The following is a 20,466-nucleotide window of genomic DNA, read 5'->3' on the forward strand; positions in this document are numbered from 1 at the left end:
TATATATATATATATATATATATATATATATATATATATATATATATGTGTTTGTTTTTTTTTAAACACTGAAAACACTGTCAACTATTTCAACATATTTTAACTAGTGCAATGTTTCCCCTACCAATATACAAGCAGGGCGCCCCACCCTGTCAACAGAACTGAGTGCCCTGCCTACTGAACTCACTCCCACACACACACACACGCACGCACGCACACGCCGAACCTGGTAATATTCACACATATCAGAATTATTGGCGACAAGGATTGGATCTTTGAGCTGGAAGACACAGAGTCAACAAATGGAGCATTGAGGCAGCTGAAGGCCGGGGGTTTAAAAAAAAAACAAAACTACAAAATGGCGTTTGGGAAGCCAGGGGATTTTCACTTCAAGCAAAGTGAGGAAAGCTTTTACAGTTACTGTCAGTGTCTTGAGCAGTATTTTGCTGCATACAACTTGGCCACTGAAGAAGAGGAAACTAAGTCAGTGTTTCTCAGTGTGGTGGAGAGGTCACATAGCTTGCTAATGGATTTATGTGAACCAGATAAACCATCTATGAAGAGTTGGTGGACCTGTTGCAAAGGCATTACATACTGAAAACTAACTTTATTGCAGAGAGGTGCAAGTTTCACAAGAGAAACCAAAAGACAATGAGTGTATGTGGCTAGTTTAAGAAAGTTAGCAGCTACTTGTAAGTTTGGGACTTTCTTAGATTAAGCAGTCAAGTCAAGTCACATTTATTTATATAGCACGTTTAAAACAGTAACCGTTATCAAAGTGCTTACCAAAAAAGATCACAGCATCAAATATTAACAACAACATATTACAGCAACATGAATAAAAGCATAAAAACATTAAATATAATGAGAAACAATGAAATACTAAATCAAATCACCCCGTGTTAAATGTCAGGGAGTAAAAGCAAAATGGATGAACACAATCATCATCAACAACGAAATACCAAATGAGATCACACTGTGTTAAATGCCAATGAGTACAGATGTGTTTTGAGGAGAGATTTAAAAATAGAGAATGAGGTGGCCTGTCGAATGTTGATGGACAGATTATTCCATTATTCCATTATTATAATAGATTTGTCTGTGGGGTTAAGAGCAGCAAGCTGAGGGATCGCCTGCTCAGCGTTGTGCCGTAAAGACCTGACCCTGCTGCTCACTGTGGAAATTGTGCTCTCTTTTGAAATAACGAAGGGACAGTACTCAGGAAAGAACAGAAAACTTTCAAGGTTCATATGGTGGACATGAAATCTAAAGCAAAGCCCTGCAAAGCTAGCAAAAATCTAGGCATTAATTCCTTGATGGTCTAAAGTATTTGCCGATCGTAACAGACACACATTGAGGATAAAGTTAGACAGAATTATTAAAAAAAACTACTTTGGGGGGGGGGGGGGGGATTGAATGTCTACTGGGAAAAAAAGCAGCTACATGCTCTGGTGTAAGGTGCAAAAAACTGTTACTTCTAACTTTTGGTTACAGTGTATCGTTTAACAGAATTGTTCAACACCAGTACGCTGGTGGTGTTCCCTTGGCTCTCACCATCCCTCTCGAGAGAGAGAGCACTATTGATCTGGAGCCAAGGGGAGCATGGATGATCACACACACACGTACTAATAGTCCACACACACAGTAACAACTGCATGTTCCAGCAGTTTGATTAAACGCTGCTTTCAATCAGTAGGTTAGTTGTTCAAACAAAAGTTGGTGGCTCTATCTATGGAGAGACAGTTGTGTGCATGTGTGTGCATATATTGATGTGAATGTGCACATTGTTGAGGGAACATGACCAATGGCCATTTAACACCATCACTTAACATGCCGTTGATGTTTCGACCTTTCTGAAGGCCAAAAGAGAGATAGCAGCAGCTCTGTGGTAGTTCAGACTACCTCAGGAATACATTTTTTTCCACAAGCTAATGTGCAAAAAGACTTGACAGCAAAACTGAAGAAAATCTACAACTATTAACACCTGCATCTCTACATAAAATGCATTCAACTAAGGCCCAGTTTACAGATGAACGATCTCTGGAAATTTTTTCCTATGTTGATTGAGAAAAAAAATGTTTATACTATAATGCTGTACTCATTAAAGCCACTGTGGGGTTCATGTCAAAGCACTGTATGTTACATGCAGACGCTGTAATTTTTGAGTCTCAGGTCAAATAACCAGATAAATAACTACTAGTAGATAACCAAATATATGATAGCTAGACAGACAGACTGATGGGTTGATGGATGGATGCTAGTATACTTCCACAGTGCTTCACCAAGGTGGTCAGGCTACAATCAGGATATCAGAAAGTGTTCTTTAATCTTGAAAACCTGCTTTTGGCAAAAACAAACAGACATTTTTATGCATTTTGTCTATATTCATCCATTTAACGCTCCTAAACCAAACAAGTGTGTATGTAATGTACTGTTCAGTTTTGGTACATAGTCCCATCATTAAAAGTGCTCCAGCAAATCTGCCATCTGTAAAATGTCACTGGTTCCAAATCAGTAGTGTGGAAGCATTGAGGTGTGATTATATTTTTTAAATGCCTCCTTTGACCTTTTATCCTCTTCTTTCTCAATTTCCTCAACTCTGTTACTTTCATTCTGAGATTTTGCTTTTGGAAATTTTAATTCCTCTTTTTCTGGATGTAAAGCACAATTTTTTGGATGATTGTTTCCTCTGGTATCAGATGCTGTGCAGCTGGAAGGATTTTTACTGAAACTTTTTTTTAGTTTTGGACATTTGTTATGATGCATAACCATGGCAACAAGGCAGTTTTCTACAACCAACAGCAGCTGATTAACATCTCAAAAGTTCAAATAATATCTCAACTACAGCCCCAAATCTCAAATGAGTTGAAAAGGATGTTCTGTGGACGCATTCTCATCTACCTGCCAGCTGTGCTTGAGTGCCTGACCACTGAGATCCTGGAACTAGCAGGAAACACGGCTCATGACAGCGGAAGGACAGGATCGTCCCTCTGCACCTACAGTTGGCTGTCCACAGCGACGAGGAGCTCGGCAGACTGCTGAGAGGAGTGGCCATCACTCTGGGAGGAGTTCTGCCCGGCATTCGGGTGGTCCTACAGCCCGGGGGAACCGAGAGGCCAGCCGAGTCTGGGTGGACGGATCGGACGGCATCTGCAGCCAGTTTCTTAGGATCCACTGTGGGATGGACCTTTACAAGAGATCCTTCCTGTCTACAGCCATCAGTATCTATAACATTTCTTAATGAAATGAGGATAACGAGTTAGAACAACAAATAATTTCCCTTTGGGATTAATAAAGTATTTTTGAATTGAATTGAACTCTGATAATTAGACTTCAGACTTCACAGAGTCGCATTTGAGGTCTGATCCTGTTTTTGTCTCATGTTCTAGTCAAACTCCCAGTGAAACAAAAACACACCAATTTTATGTACAAATATCCCAAACCAATATAAAAAAATCCTACAGTCAACATGTTCCTGCAGCCCAGTTTCAATTTACATTTCCAATCATCTTTGAAAAATTTGTATAATTTTTCAATTTCAGCTACAATGAATCTATAACTGTTTCAACAATATCTTATTCTTCAAATGCACAATTAGGAGACTAACGGTGCAAAACTTAGAGAAGGGGCACGATGCAGGGCCTCAGGGCAGCCGGCTGTCACATGCACTGCTGCAGATTGTGCGTCTGTGCCAGTGTGTTAGTGTGTGTGCTGGCTTCAGCTTGATTTGTGACCCAAATGGAAGCAGGCAGGCAGCCCGGCCCAAGTTCAACTCTTGCTGAGGCCATGGTGACCATGGCATGGTAACAGATGAGTGAGGGTAAGAGGGGGTAGGGGAGGGAGCTGAGGAAGTGCGATGCTGGCAGCGGTACAGTTGTTTGAGGTTATTCCTTGCAGGGACCATAAACAAGGAAAAAGCAGACCAACAATGCGGAACAGCTGAGCAGTCACTCAGAGTTGTAATGTTTAGAGGAAACTGATATGATCTCCATGTCTTCCTTTATGAGTCTCTAAGGGCCGGTACAAATCTGACACGCATGCAGAACAAGCAAGACTCATTAAGGTTAAATGTAAAAGTGCAAGTCCAATGAATCAGAAAAAAAAAACTGCAAAAATAAAGAAGGCATGTTTTCCAATTTATATAAATGGAATGACAATAAATAAAATATTTATAAACAATTTATTTGCATTCTTATATGCTTGATACTTTGCTTGACAAGGTGTTTCATGTAAAAATTTTTAAACCTAATAATATGAAGTAGAACAAAAAATAAGGTAACCTAGGTAGGTGAGTTGTTTGTCCGTTTATGCATCATAAATCAATTCACCATTGATTTTATTTATATATACACACACACAGGTGTGTGTATTAGTTTTCAACTAATGAAAACCCCAAATTCAGTATCTCAGAAAATTAGAATATAGTGAAAAGGTTCAATATTGAAGACACCTGGTGTCACAGTCTAATCAGCTAATTAACTCTAAACATTTGCAAAGGCCTTTAAATGGTCTCAGTCTAGTTCTGCAGGCTACACAATCATGAGGAAGACTGCTGACTTGACACTTGTCCAAAAGACAACCATTGCCACCTTGCACATTGAGGGCAAGACACAAAAGGTCATTGCTAAAGAGGAAATAATGCGTTAGAAAAAAGTGTACAAGCAATAGAGATAACCGCACTGCGTGAAACAAAACCCATTCCAAAATGTGGGGGAGATTCACAAAGAGTGGACTGCAACTAGAGTCAGTGCTTCAAGAACCACCATGCTGTTTAACCAACTTTATTATAGCCCTAACCACCTGCTATCAGTACATATACACAGACGTGGGTTTCAGCTGTCGCATTCCTTATGTCAAGCCAATCTTGAACAAGAGACAGCGTCAGAAGTGTCTCGCCTGGGCTAAAGACAAAAAGGACTGTACTGCAATCCAGATGCTGCAAAAAACTCCCTCCCACATGCTGCATCCATGCAGCCTCGTCGGGTGGATGAATGACTAGCATTGACAGAGTGTTTTGAATTTAGGTGATATTTCAGGCTCGAACTACTCCTGTGGTAAAACAGTTCAGTGCTGCCGTGATTATAGATAACTTTACTTCCATCCAGCCTGCAGTCAGGAAAATTTTTGAAATACAGTAATAATGTGCATGTACAAGTCTGTTACCTTTCTCAATGTTTCTGTCCTACTGCTCAGTTTCTCATAGGGTCCATGTGAGCACCATGCAGCAGAAGCCCTACAAAACAAAGGCTCTCATTGGTTGAGACATGCTATGATGCTCATCCACAGCCAGGAATGATCAACAGCCCGTCCCAAGACCAATCGGTTTATCTGTGTGCGTCTATGTTCACTGCTGTGTTCACAGCCACTAAGCAACCAACTTAAAAATTAAGAAAAAAATTTACCGGTAATAGCGTTAATAAGTTAAAAAAATAACTGTTGTGGTTAATTACTGGCTGTGTTAATGCGATAATGACGCAATAATGCATTAATGTGCCCAGCACTAATATAGGTTGGGGGTAGTGAAGTATTACTGTTCTAATACTGATGCTGGGTCTGAACTTCTTCAATCTCCTCTCCCCATCTGGAAGTAGCAGATTTTTTAGGCAGGGCGTTCAATTCTGTTGACATGACGGGGTGCCCTCCTTGGATAATGATAAGGGAAGCACAGCGTTTAATGTTGCCCACCACAGCCGTGACTACCGGTAAACAAGAAAACTAAGTTTCTTTTGGCTACTCCCTTCTTCAGGGGTTGTCTTGGCGAGTGAACTCGCATGAAAGATTTGGCAAATGTTTTACGATGGATGCCCATCCTGACGCAACCACAGACCACCGAGCTACCACAGCCCTCTGTGTGGAGCAGAGAGCTGCCATCTAGGACACCCAGAGGAGCAGATGGTGGGGGTTAAGGGCCTTGCTGAAGGGCCCAGAGTGGGACGAATGAGGGTGGGGGCAGGTGTTCTACCTAAATGAGACACCAACACCTCTTCTGTGATACTCTTTAACTGAGAACCATGACCAAGGGACTGCATGATCCATGTGTAGACACAGATTCAAAAATTACAGTATGGAGGTACTCTATCCCTATAGACTGATGCTTCAGTTCTGAGGATAGGAGCAAACGTAATCAATGTGCTACTAAACATCCACATCTAGACTACAAGCAAAAATAAGAGGGATGTAGTTTCCTGCATAAGTCACTCTCACTAAAAACCAGCTTGTTAGATTTTGTCAACACACATTCAGCCTATTTTAAAACCCAAAGCAGAACTATTTAAAGGCCAGTTTACTGTTTTTCTAGGAATCTAATCTGAACAGTCAGTGTGTCACACACACAAAAAAAACAGAACTAGGTTAATTTAATACCAGTCATACTTGTACCACTAAGTCAATAGTAATATTTCAACTGCATAAATAATAAAAAGGTAATGCACATTAAATGTCTTAATGTTCACATTGACAGTTGGTGATGTTAAGTGTATAATTGCAAGCAAGTCTTGAGCTGCAAGTCGAGAACCATCTTTTGGGAAACCTGACAAAGGCAACAGGAAACACCGTCTCAGTCACACAAGTTTATCATGTATCATTTATTTTTTCAGAAATGTGCTGTCTGGTCAAAAGGAATGAAACCACTGAACAGGTGTTGGAGGGGGGAGATAAGGCACTGCATTCAGATGTTGCTTGAGGTCAAAAGGATCATTATGAACCTTTTACCTGCTGTGTGCCAACATCTGCAAAAAAAAAAAAAAACTTGGGAAAAAAGGAAATAAACAGAACACAAAAAGGGAACAGTGTCTGAATGAGGTTTCCCTGTATGGAACACTTTGTCTTAGCACGGGACCAAGTTCAGGTTCTCATGACATAGCAGAGGACAATCCCAGCCAAACGGCAAGTTGAGACAGATAAATGAAGCTGTGACACGAAAAAGACTTGACACACAGGTGGATCAGAACAATACACAGAGGAAGAGGAAAGGCGAGGCAGCTGTCTGTTTATGTTCACTTAAGCCCAAATATACCATCTCTATTTATAGAACAAAACTCAACGGATTCACTCATTCAAAAGCCTCAATACACACAATGCAAAGAAGAGGAAGAGGTCATAACTTGCTTAGATCTTCAGTAAAGTGACAAGACTACACTACAAAATTAAATTCTCACAGTACACAAAAGTGTAAAAGTATAAGCTAAATATCAATATTTAAAACACAGACGCCTGTAAGTGGAAAAAATATCTTGTAAATTTGTATAATTTAGCAGCACTTTGATACAGAAAATGAAAATACCTTTGCGTGAGTGCCGTCAGGATAAAGTGACATGCATTTTGTATTGAGGATATGCAGGAAAACACCACTCACTGTATATTGATAGTGTAGGAAATAAAAAGACCATTATAGCTGCAAACCAGACCACTATGAACAATTCAAAACAACAAACTGACCAGGCCTACTATAGAGCTGGTAAATCATACTAATAATGGAAGTAACATCTGCAATTTTCGATTGACACCAAAATTAGCAGCAACAAATCTATATTTACCATTATCCGTTGGAGGGCTGGACTGCCCCCATCAGATAATGGTAGGGGAAACGCTGGACATAAAAATAAGATTTGAGGCAGAAAAAGGTGGCGCAAAGTCAGGGTTTGCTAACATGAATGTGGTGAAAGTCAGTTGTAACACATACCGTCTACTAGCCAGTCTGGATTTGTCTGGGTCTTTTTCCTGTCCTCTCCACTGGTTGAGGCAGATGGCTGAGCATCCTGAGCTCGGTTCTGCAGGACGTTTCTTAATGTTAACAGGGAGTTGTTCCTTTTCACTGTCGCTAATGTGCGTGCTCAGTCAACAGTCTGTTTGTTTACTTAGATAACTTTTACAAGTCCAGCATAGTCATCCCATCAGTGTCAAAAGAATAGGGGGAAAAAAATGGCATAAATGGCTCAAAGCTCCAGGCATCTCCTTCCTGCTGCTTGCACAGCTGTGTTTGTTGTATGTGCATGTTCAAGATTCAGCTATCAGCTGAGACCGGCCCTCTTAACGCCGCTTCCGCTACAACACTCTGTATTTGACAATCGTGGCTTTTACTTCTTCTAAACAGAAGCTGTAATTACAAAACAGCAGGCACCATATGGAAAACACACAATGAGGGGACACAACGTCACGCTACTTCCTAAAATGTTGTGCGCAGAAAGGTCCTCGTCTCAGATTTGTGAAGTGAAATCACATTTTTCCACTTGCCTCCTGTCGTTTTGCTTCACATGTAAACACACTCAGACAGGTGTTAGCCAAGCCAATGTCTACAACCCTGCCACCAAAAACAGAATGTTGTTTAAAATGTAAATAAAAACAGAATGCAGTAATTTAAAATTTTCAAAAAGGTATTTTTGCATGGGTGATTATCTTTCAGCTGGCAACAAGTTATTTAACCCCAACTAGTACAATGAGTTGCTTCTCATTTCATAAACAACCATGTGGAAAGACACATAGCGTGGTCGTGGAAGAGACGTCTGTTTGAGAAGGGTCAAATCATTGGCATCAAGCAGAGAAAACATCTAAGGAGATTGCAGAAACTACTACAATTGGGTTAAGAACTGTTCAATGCATTATTAAAAACTGGAAGGATAGTGGGGACCCATCGTCTTCGAGGAAGAAATGTGGCCGGAAAAAAATTCTGAATGATTGTGGTCGGTGACCACTTAAACATTTGGTGAAATCAACTAGAAGAAAAATGTTGGTTACGTACTGTAACCCCAGATTCTATGAGTATAGGCGTAGCCCTTTAAGGCTGTCGATTGTGGGTTTTATCCCGTCACGCAAAGCGTCGCACTGAAAAATTTAGTCCACGCCCACCTAGGGCTGGGCGATGTATCGAATATACTCGATGTATCTCGAGTTTTTTAATTTACGATGGTTAAAATGGCTCTATCGCAACCATCGAGTATAAATTGCCATTCAAATAATAAGCTTTCCGCATCAAATTCACTGTGAGTTTCGTTTATCCGACACGCAATGAATGCATCACTACTCCCTGCCCCTCCCAACCTGAAAATGTTCCGCATGACACGCTGTGCGGAGCATGCGCATATGGACTTGGAGAGAGGAAAAAATATGGCGACAGCGGGAGATTCAGGTGAGCGGGTGAATGAGACGATAACTGAAGAGTCCGATGAACTAGTTCCTAAGAGAAACAGCACTGGATCAATAATCTGGCAGTGGTTTGGATTTTACAAGGAGGATGTCGAACAAAATGCGGTAATTTGCAAAACGTGTCGTAAAACCATTGCCACGAAAGGAAGCAGTACCACAAATTTATTTCACCGCCTAAGAAGTCATCCACTGCAAAATGAAGAATGTTGTAAACTCCGTATGTCCACGTCTCCCCACACAACAAAGAAAATGTTAAATAATACAGCTGTGAAGCAGATGACACTAGCTTCTTCGTTTGACAAAGCCATCCCGTATGACAGAAAAAGTACAAAGTGGAGAGAAATCACTGACGCAGTAACAAAATTGATTTTACAATTTTTATGCAAAAAGCACTAACAAGCACCTTTTTTTCAGACAACTGGTTTATTTTTCATTGTGGATTTGTGCTTGGTGTACTTTTTTTGCTTGTTTATCTTGTTTATTAAAGGTATAGTGTTGACCACAGTAAGAGACAGTGGTACTAATTTCATTACTGAAGAACATGATTTGTGTGCAACTGACGGTTACAATAAAACATTTTAAACTTATTCTGATTTTGTATTCAATTAAAAAAAAACCATCAATGGTCTGTTTGAATAGAGTACACCAGTGCAATTTTAAATACTAGTTTAAAGTAACACTGGAGATTATTTATTAATATCGTGATATATATCGTGTATCGTGATATAGCAAAATAATATCGGGATATTAGATTTTCCTCATATCACCCAGCCCTACGCCCACCTGTCGTGTGGGTCTCACCCGGTCCGTATAAATTACGTTGAGAGCAGGTAATTGGCTCCCAAATAGCTTTTTTCTTCAGCCATTTAGGAGCCAGTGAGGCCCAGAGCTTAAAGGGCTATGCCTATACTCATAGAATCTGGGGTTATAGTATGTAACCAACATTCTATTTCGTGTAGGCTTCGCCCATTAAGGCTGTCGCTTGTGGGTTAAGGGCGAAGCAGGATGTAGTCTCTGCCTCACTGGGTCAATTCGAACACCGTATGAAGCACCCGCTTGCACCAAAAAACATTTTATCACTCAGCCCTCCATGTGCGTAAATATGCACTGCGTAATTATGCGCACCATGTACAGACACGCGCTGCGTAATTTACGCATTCCGTGTACATGGGCGCCCGGAGAGAATAGTTCTCGAAGGGAAAAGGGGAGAGGCTGAAAAAAAAACAGTGAACAGATTCATAATAAATTAACTGATTAGTAATCAAATGAACTGATTGGTAACAGCATTCATGAACTGTTTAGTGACATTAGAACAAAAACCAACAGTCACAAACTTGTGACTGATAACAAATATCTCACACTGTAATTGCATGCAGTCAGATGTGAGTTTAAACGAAGTTCCATGAAAACAATGAGATTCATTCTGTTAAGGCACCGAGGACAGAATGAGTCATGGAGCGAGCCAACACATCACGCAGATAGAAGCGAATAAATGAGCAGGGCGATGACCAATCGGCCGCAGTGCAAATATCCTGCATTGTCATACCATTATGCAAGGCTGTCGAGGATGTGATTCCCCTGGTCAAGTGCACCCTGAGGTTGTCAGGGGGCTCGAAATCTGATGCTCTGTAAGCTTCAGAAATGGTCTCACACAGCCAGTGTGACTGGCGCTGGGTGGATAACGGGCGACCTGCAGATGCATCTCTATAATGCACAAACAAATGTTGAGTCTGATGCAGTGTGGCGGTGCGTGCTAAGTAACATGTCAACGCACGCACAGGGCAGAGAAGATGAAAATATGCTTCTTCTGACTTGTGGGGAGGAGGGAAAAAACCCTCCAACGTTATCATTCTCGATTTAAATGAGCTTGTGATGTTTTTAGGCATAAACGCTGGGTTAAGTCTCAGATCATCTGAAATGCCATCAGCCTGAATCCTGAGGCATGACGGAACAACAGAGAGGGCAGATAAATCACTCACTCTTTGCAGATGTCAAAGCCAACAGCAGAGCTATTTTAAATGACAAGAATTTAATCGAAACCTGACCCAACGGCTCAAAAGGAGCTTTGATCAGGACCTATAGAACCATCATTAATTCCCACTGAGGAGTTAGTGGGCATGACACATGTCTGCGCCTTTATACACCTTTTAGAAAACGCTTCATCAGCAGGTGATCAAAAACTGTTCTGTCACCGAAGCCTTCGTGACAGGAAGAGATGGCTGCAGCATACATTTTAATTGTGCTGAACGCCAGATTTCTGTCCATCAGCTGTTGCAGAAAGGACAGCACGCCACCTAGTGGACATGAGGTGGCCTCTACACTTTTCTCTATAAACTAGTGCTGAAAGGCTGTCCACTTTGGTGTGTACAGCGCTGTGGTGGAGGCAGCACGTGAATCCTGGATCGTGCGCACTACATCCTGAGAGAGACCCATCCTCTCTAAGCGGATCCGCTCAGCAGCCAGACCCAAAGGTGCTGGCCTATTTCTGGGTAACTCCTGATCGCTTCTCCCACCTGGAGGAGAGCCTCCTCCCTCCACGGCAGTTTCCACAGACGATCCGATAACAGATGTCGCAGGATTGGAACCCACAGGGCGCTCACACGCTCAGGGGCTATCAGAATGGCTGACAGTTCTTCCTCCCGAGCTCGGTTCAGAAACCGTGATATTAGAGGAACTAGGGGAAATGCGTAAAAGAGGTGTAGATGAACATATGCATGATATATTCATAAATTAAACGGATTCTTTCATTTTTCTGGACTGAGTAATAACGTGCATTGAATAATTAAAAATGTAACGTGAGACGTTAATTATCTTTGACCCATCAAAATGAACGTGGTCATTTATTAACAGAATCAAGTTTAACACATCACACATTTACATTAATTGGCAAAAATTGAAAATAACAACAGCTTATTTAGGCTAGAAAACTGAGACGCATGGCCTGGGATTTGGAGGAACTGAACCTCATCCTGGCCGAGTCACACTCGGCTGTGAACCGCTCCCGTGAAAGCTCTAGATCACGATCTGATGTAGGGCTGCAACAACAAATCGATAAAATCAATAAAAATCTAAGATTAAAAGCGTTGGCAACGAACTTCATTATCGATTCGTTGTGTCGCGCGATTATGCGTCCTTCACGGCGCTGCAGAGTCGTTTTGTTCAGAGGAAGTTCATTGTCAATGCTGACTGACTGAATAAAGTAAAAAAAAAAAAAAAAAAAAAACTCTGCAGCACGAGTTGAACAGAGCGAGGGGCGAGGCAGAGCAGAGGCTGTTTTCAAAGGAAATTAAGTAAATTTTACAAATGACCAACGCAGCGAAAACTGTTCGACCCAAGTCCTCCAAAGTGTGGGAGCTCTTCACAAAGATAAAAAATGAGAAGCATGCAGCTTTGAAAATCGCTGACACGACACGGTTGAACCACGCTGATAAACGTAAACATGTCGGAGTCACGAGGAGGAAGAAGGAGCTGCAGCAGATACAACATGTCTCACTCCCAACTCGTGTTGCAGGTAAGTCTCTACAATTTAACACATTGTTCTGTTTCCAAGAGAGAAAATGTAACGTCAGTCTCTCTGGTAGATGAAGTTGTTCGTTTATCTGATTAATGAGGGTGATAGAGAACGTGTTACTTTTTATTTTATTTAATTGGAACAAGCAGTGTTTAAATGTGATTTCTAAATAAATCTAACACAAAGATAATAATTTAATGATTAAGCTTCAACTTTTAATTTGCTGGCAAAGTCTGAAGACACTGCAGGTATGGCAGGATGAATTGAATTTAAACAGGAATTAAAGTAATTCATTACATCTAGTCAAATGTGTGTAATTAAGTATTTTATATGTGTGTGTGTGTGTGTTTAATTGCTCTTTTAGCTACTTTTGCATGAACCTAACACTGTAAGTGAAACAAGGCATTTCTTGAGTTGCTGTAAATTATGCTATAAAACATATTTACTCTCTCATTCCAGAAAACAACAACAAACAACAACACTTCATGATAGACGGACATCATTGACACCACAGCAGCAGCTGTCTTCACTGAAACATCCTTAAATGATCGTCACTGACATGAGGCCTCTGTTGATGGTTGAAGACGAAGGCTTCACTACAATGATCCACACTTTTAATCCAGGTTACAATAATCCACACTTTTAATGCAGGTTACAATGTTCCACACTTTTAATCCAGGTTACACTCTTCCCTCAAGGACACATTTTACAAAGTAGCTACATATTGTGCAGGTATAAAGACACATTTGTATATATTTTTGTGTACATTTATTTTTTTAAGCTATTTGACTAACTTTTATTTTTTATTATTCAATATTTTACTAACAGAATAGTAAAATAGGAACCTGTTTTTTTGTGTGAATTGCTTTGTCAGTCAAATGTTCAATTTTGGAATAAAGGGGTGGAAATTAAAACTTTTTTTCTCCGATTCATCGATTAATCGGAAAAAATAACCGGCCGATGAATCGATTATTGAAATAAGCCCTAATCTGATGAAGCCAATAAGACCACATCATCTTCAAAAAACAGAGAAGCGATCCTAAGGCCACCAAAACGGGCCCCCTCAACACCTTGGCTGTGCCTAGAAATTCAGTCCATAAAAGTTATGAACAGAATCGGTGACAAAGGACAACCTTGACAGAGTCCAACTCTCACTGGAAACGAGCCCAACTTACTGCCGGCAATGCGTTCTGATACAGGTCGTACAGGGACCTAACAGCCCGTATCAAAGAGCCTAGTACCCCATATTCCCGGAGTACACCCCACAGGGCTCCCCGAGGGACGCGGTCAAATGCCTTCTCCAAGTCCACAAAGCACATGTAGACTGGTTGGGCAAACTCCCACGCACCCTCCAGGACCCTGCTGAAGGTGTAGAGCTGGTCCAGTGTTCCACAACCAGGACGAAAACCGCACTGCTCCTCCTGAATCCGACGTTCAACTATCCGATGGACCCTCCTCTCCAGAACCCCCGAATAGACCTTACCAGGGAGGCTTAAGAGTGTGATCCCCCTGTAGTTGGAACACACTCTACGGTCCACCTTTTTGAATAGGGGGACCACCACGCCAGTCTGCCAATCCAGGGGAACTGCCCCCATGTCCACACAATATTGCAAAATTGTGTATGCCAACACAACCCCACAACATCCAGAGCCTTAAAGAACTCTGGGCGAATCTGATCTACCCCTGGGGCCCTGCCACCGATGAGCTTTTTAAGCACCTCGGTGACCTCAGCACCAGAGATTGGAGAACCCAACTCAAAGTCCCCAGGCTCCACTTCCTCAGTGGAAGACATGCTGGTGGGATTGAGGAGGTCTTCGAAGTATTCTGCCCACCGACCCACGACATTCTGAGTTGAGGTCAGCAGCACACCACCTCCACTATAAATAGTGTTGGTGGCAAATCTTTACATTTGGTATTTATTTAATTTTTCACATAATGTTCTAACTTTTGGGGAATTTAGGTTGTAGAACACATTTTTCCAAACAACTGCCAGCAAAATTACGAGCACCTTATTTGATTTTCATCAAAGAGATTATTATTACTACTACTAGAGTCTGAGATTCTTTATTGTCATTCGCACCAAATGTGGTGGAACAAAATGTATGTACACAGGGTCCCAGTTACATCCAACAATAAAAATGTAAAAGAAAAACAATGATAACATCTAAGATATGAACTAAGAAAAACAACTAAAAATACACTAAACACTAATAGCATAAAAACATTAAATGGATGTTGACTGGCTTTATGAAATAAATATAAAGTTGGTATGAATGCAGAAAGTTATTGTGGCAACTGATCAAAAGCCAAATTGAAGATTGCAGAGCAGACTAAAATGCTGTCATGCCCCAAATAAGGCCACAAAAAAAAAAAAAAAAACATGTACTCACTCACTTGCATTTCACAGATAAAGATGTATTCATGCAACAAATGCTAATACGAATACACATAAAATGGACATTTAAAACCATTGTGTGGTGAACAGGATGTAATCCCATACAGAGAAACAGAATTTGAGAGAGACCTGGGGTTGTACTTGACACAAAAACCTTGGTGTTTTATCCCATACCTTGATAAACATGCAGCACTGGCTCAAAGAAAGGAAGATTTGTTTCACACGCACACGTAATCTCTAACTAATCACATTAGAGTCTGCACTGAGGCAACACTGGGATTATCCTGGTCCGAAAGGTGGAATAACCAATGGATGGTTTCCTACAAGTAGCTGTGCTGCTGCTCACATAACCTTATAGGGAATTCATGTAGGTACGACCAATGAAGGACTGAAATGTGAGCTGTGAATAAAGTTTGCATTTAGAGATTATATATACACACACACACACACACATATATATATCCCAAAGCCCTTTTAGCCCAAAGGAAAAGAGCAGGCCGAGGCAGCACAAATGCGCATTAGGTGAAGGTACAAAATTCACAGCGCCATCTAATGACCCGGCATGGTAACTACAGCGGATTCGGGAGGGCGGGATTCCTCCAGATGCACGTAAACACAAAATCTGACCGTGTCAACGCGGATCTTTTCCTCTAATTAACATACGAAAAAAACTATGCCCCCCCCCCCAATCGTGTCCGTGTAAATAGGGCAGCAACAGATCTGTAACATGGCTTTGTTGTTTACAAATGGAAGAGAGACAATTAATGGGATCAACGCAAAGATACTGATAACTATTGGCATTTTTTTTTAACACATAAATGGGTTTTTTGCTGTCAAGGTTTTATTTTCACTGGTAAAGTTTATAAAAAGCTTACTTCTTTTTTAAAAATTATTTTAGACCAAATGACAAGGTGAAACCTGGAAAATCTTTCCAAAAAAGTTTGAAAACACAACATTTGTTTCTTGGATTTAACTTGGACTCTAGTCAAAACCAGTATGACTGCCACTGTTATTTATATTCAAAATGATATATTCTGCAAATGTTTAAGTGTCAAAGAAGACGGTATAAATTCAAACAAGATTGCATCAGTCTTATCTGAATAACTCCTCAGCTGTAAAAGGCACGCCAGTCATGCGTCTGAACCAGTGACCTCTGGTTCATATGTTAAGTGTTGAAAACAGCAGCTCTACAGAGTCTGACAAAATATCCACATGGAACATTCCTTAAACAACTTTTGAAAGAGGGCGAGGAGAGAATATGAAAGTCACAGAGGAGGGAGGCTGTGTTTACACAAAAAAAAAGGTTTTAACTGCGAAAAGCCAGAAGATCCTGCCTAGTGTAAATAGCTTTGGCGTTAGTAAAATATTTCCTGAACCAAAGGACAGATTTGAATAAAAACTCTCAAACCTAATAAAAAGGATGTACATCTATCAGTACTACTGAATAACTTTTAGAAGCAGCGTACTTCAGGGTGGCTACCACAATCAACTGACTTTATAAAAACACAAAAACTGTTATAACTCAGTCAGTTTTGCAGATATTCACCTAAACTTTGATGCGATAGTAGCTTAGACTGATCCGTAGCATGTACAGATGTACAAGAGCTTTATCAGAGTCAGAGTTTCTTTATTGTCATTCGCACCTCATGTGGTACATGTGGTGGAGCGAAATTATGTACACAGGGTCCCAGTTACATCCAACAATAAAATGTATAAGAAAAACAGTAATAACATCTAAGATATGAACTAAGAAAAACATCAACTAAATATACACTAAGCACTCATAACATAAAAACATTGAACATCAGCACAAACATGAACATGAGTCTCTGGAGTCAACCTGGTTTACCAGCAAAATATGTCACGAACCGTTGGACAGATTTTAACTAAATTTTCAGGAAATAAATAACTAGATGCAACTCTAAAATTGATCAACATTTGGAGCCAACTAAATTCAAGATGGCTTCTACAACCAACCGTCTTTATCACAAAATCGGTTATATTTCAGTCATTTTACAGACATGCCAAGATTTGTTGTGATAGTAATTTAGAAACTATCAAATATATACTTAAAAGTGCTATTCATTGTGCTTGTGTGGGAGATAAAGTTAGAGAGGCCAGACCGAGATGGTTTGGACATGTCCAGAGGAGGGACAGTGGGTAGAAGGATGTTAGAAATGCAGCTGCCAGGAAGAAGACAAAGAGGAGATATAAGGATACAGATAGAGAGGACATGGAGGTAGTTGGAGTGCGGACAGAGATGGAGGAGGATGACTCGCTGTGGTGACCCCTGAAGAGAGAAAAGCCAAAAGAAGAAGAACAAAGAAGAAATTGTTCTTTGTGCACAATTTTCATTTAAAACTTTAGCATTAACTGTTAAACTTAACCTTTTTCCTGTAAAATATTTTATAAACCAGGGATGAATTTTAATCTAAGCATTCACTGGGTGTATACTTACAACTGATGACCTTTTTGTGTAAACCCATAGCTAATCAAATATTAGCAATAACAAAAAGGTATAAATATACGGTTCAATCTACAAATATTTAAAACAAATTTTGTCGTGGTAACAAGTCATCCCCAACACATAATCGGAGCTTGGCATTTTGTGGTTGTAGCAAGATATAGTGCAAAAAATAATTTTTAAGATTTGACAAATGGGTATAATTTAATAATATTTCCAACATTAAAGACAGCGTTGGTATGCATTCCTTCAAGGAACTCCAAACCTTTTATTAACTTTTTGAATTTGTGGATTTGCATGAGCAAACCTGATCTAACAATGTTATGTTTTCCTGAAGAAGAACAAATGGTTAAAAATATCCATTCTATTTAGATTTTGAAATATTCAGTTCAAGTCAGTTTATTTATATAGTGCCAAGTCAGAACAGAAGTCATCTCAGGGCACTGAACAGAAACATTCATCAAAAGCAATTTAATAACATTAATTATCTGAGGATCAGACTGCTTTGAGTTTAACTCCATCACAGACTCTCATCTTGAGCAAACATGAAGGCGACAGTGGAAAGGAAAAACTCCCTCATGAGGAAGAAACCTTTAGCAGAACCAGGCTCAGGACAAGCGGCCATCTGCTTCAACCAGCTGGGTTTGAGAGGAACAGAAAGGAGGAACAGATACACAATGGCAGGTCCAGAATCACATGCTAAGATGATGATTCAAATGCAAAAACTATTCATTTGTAACAATTCATTTTAAGAAACTAGGTCAATTTGTCCTTCAGTAGTCTAAGCTTATAGCAGCATAACAAGCCAACTCCAACTATAGGATTTATCAAAAAAGAACGTCTTAAGCCCAGTCTTAAAACTGGACAATGTGTCAGCTTTAAGGACAGAAACTGGAAGTTGGTTCCACAAGAGAGGAGCCTGATAACTAGGGGTGCACCGATTGCAGTTTTCTGGCCAATCACCGATCTCTAAAATCTGACCTGCCGATTCCGATTTTGTTTTATAAGCGACACTGTCAGATGTTATAATGTCACAATGCACCTTCAATTTTCCAATCTTATTTTATTGAAAAGCATACCCCTGAACAATATCCTAGAAACAATACAAACTTGTTTAACTGGCCATGAGGTAGTGCTCTGAAATATAAATGAAGTTCAGACAATTGATGTTAAAACTGAAGAAATCGGTAAAATCGGTTTCTTATGCAAGTATCGGCCGATTTCCAATTTCCCAAAATTAAGGAAATCGAGGCCGATAAATCGGTGCACCCCTAACTGATACCTTAAAGATCTTCCTCATATTATGCTTTTGGAAGCTCTAGGAACCGCAAGTAAGTCTGCAGTCTGAGAGCGAAGTGCTCTGTTAAGAAAATATGGAAGATCTGTAATATAAGATGGAGCTAGGTTGTTGAGGGCTTTGTAGGTTAGAAGTATGATTTTGAATTCAATATTGGAATATTAGGAGCACATATCTAAAAAAACAACAATGGCCCCTCTTACCTATTTTTTATTATGAAAATTAAGGAAACACTAATATATATTTTTTTTAAATCATGTTTAATTAGTAGTGTTGTAGGTTATTTTTAGTTATGTGAACATAGTTTCTCTAGTTCAACAGCTAAGTTACTCTTAAAACTGATATGTAAAAGACTGTGTGAAAAGTGAGCTCATCTAACTCAGATTTAACACGAATCGATAGCTGTGATTTAAATTGATAAGTTCCTGCAGATCGTTGTTGGTGGAGCTAACACTGACACAGACTCGAGCTATATGAACCACTTCAGGCCACAAGACTCAAAACACCTCCACTTTCTGCTCCTCACTGTCTCAAGTGCTGGTACTAGAACAAAGTAAAGTCGGCTCCACACGACATTGTTTCTGGGTGAAGCCACGCCACACCCAAAGCGCTCCCTGAAGGACAACTGTGCAGGGGCTTCACCGCCAAGGAGCTCTCTGCTATCCGAGCAGCAGGAGCCCGCAGAGCTACTCAAAACAAGCTCACAGCTCGACGCTAAACAGAAACTAAACGCGTAGAAAACAGGGAAATCACAAATGCTTACTCACTGGATCTCCCCCCAGTCGTGTCCAAGTCTAGGTTACAAATATCATCAACATGACCCGCTTGCCAGAAAGTAGGGGCGCATAATTTACCGACGGCAACGCGTCAAATCCTTTATCTCTCCGTCCGTGTGTGTGGCGGGGACAATCTCATCTTCACGTGGATTGAAATATTTAAATATAAAAGTCAAAATATATCACTGCATGCAGTTAAAGAACGTCTGCATAACAAAACCCCGGAACACCGTGTCTCCATTCAGCTTATTGTTTAGATTCCCGCACAATCACGTACCCTGATTTACTTTGATGTGAGGAGCATCCTGTGATTAAAAACAAACGTACCCAGATCTGTTGACGGAGCTTAACGCTAGCTCGCTAACTCGACGGTTGACGGTGGATTAGCGAATGATGAGGGCTCGCGATAACAAAGTTAATCTTGATCTGGTTCTGTTACTTACCGAAGTGCACACTTGTCTTCTTCCTTGGCCTGATACTCCGGCGGGGACATTAGAGGACAGCGGTATAGGCTCGTTGAAACAGCTGTGTTGTGTTGTGTTGTGTTTTGAATGAAGGCAAGTCCCAAGTAGGTATCTCTGCAGGCAAATTCGGAAGGCGTATCTGGGGGCCACATGTCATTGGACGAGGCGTATCCGGGGGCCACATCTGATTAGACAATAGATAAATAGGCGTGTCCAGAGGGCCACATCTGATTGGACAAAACATTGACGCCTATTGACGCTGACGAGCCGTAGGGCAGCCATCTTGGAAAGGTCGGCCGCTCGGCTCCACTCAGTGTAACCTGTATATATATATATATATATATATATATATATATATATATATATATATATATATATATATATATATATATATATATATATATATATCGAGACTGAA

The 20,466-nt window shown here is 40.4% G+C and overlaps 1 protein-coding gene across 2 annotated transcripts in view; it reads right to left on the reverse strand.

Annotated features, from left to right (window-relative positions):
* Positions 1–20,117, reverse strand: part of ralgps2 (Ral GEF with PH domain and SH3 binding motif 2) — a 105,319-nt gene extending 85,202 nt beyond the window's left edge. For both annotated transcript variants that reach the window (XM_037698205.1, XM_037698203.1), the window contains exon 1: positions 20,028–20,117. The gene's annotated coding sequence lies outside the window, so the exon portion shown is untranslated. The remainder of the gene's footprint in view (positions 1–20,027) is intronic.
* Positions 20,118–20,466: the final 349 nt, after the last annotated feature.

This window comes from Nematolebias whitei, chromosome 3 (assembly GCF_014905685.2).
Source record: "Nematolebias whitei isolate Nwh7 chromosome 3, NemWhi1, whole genome shotgun sequence".
NCBI lineage: Eukaryota > Metazoa > Chordata > Actinopteri > Cyprinodontiformes > Rivulidae > Nematolebias > Nematolebias whitei.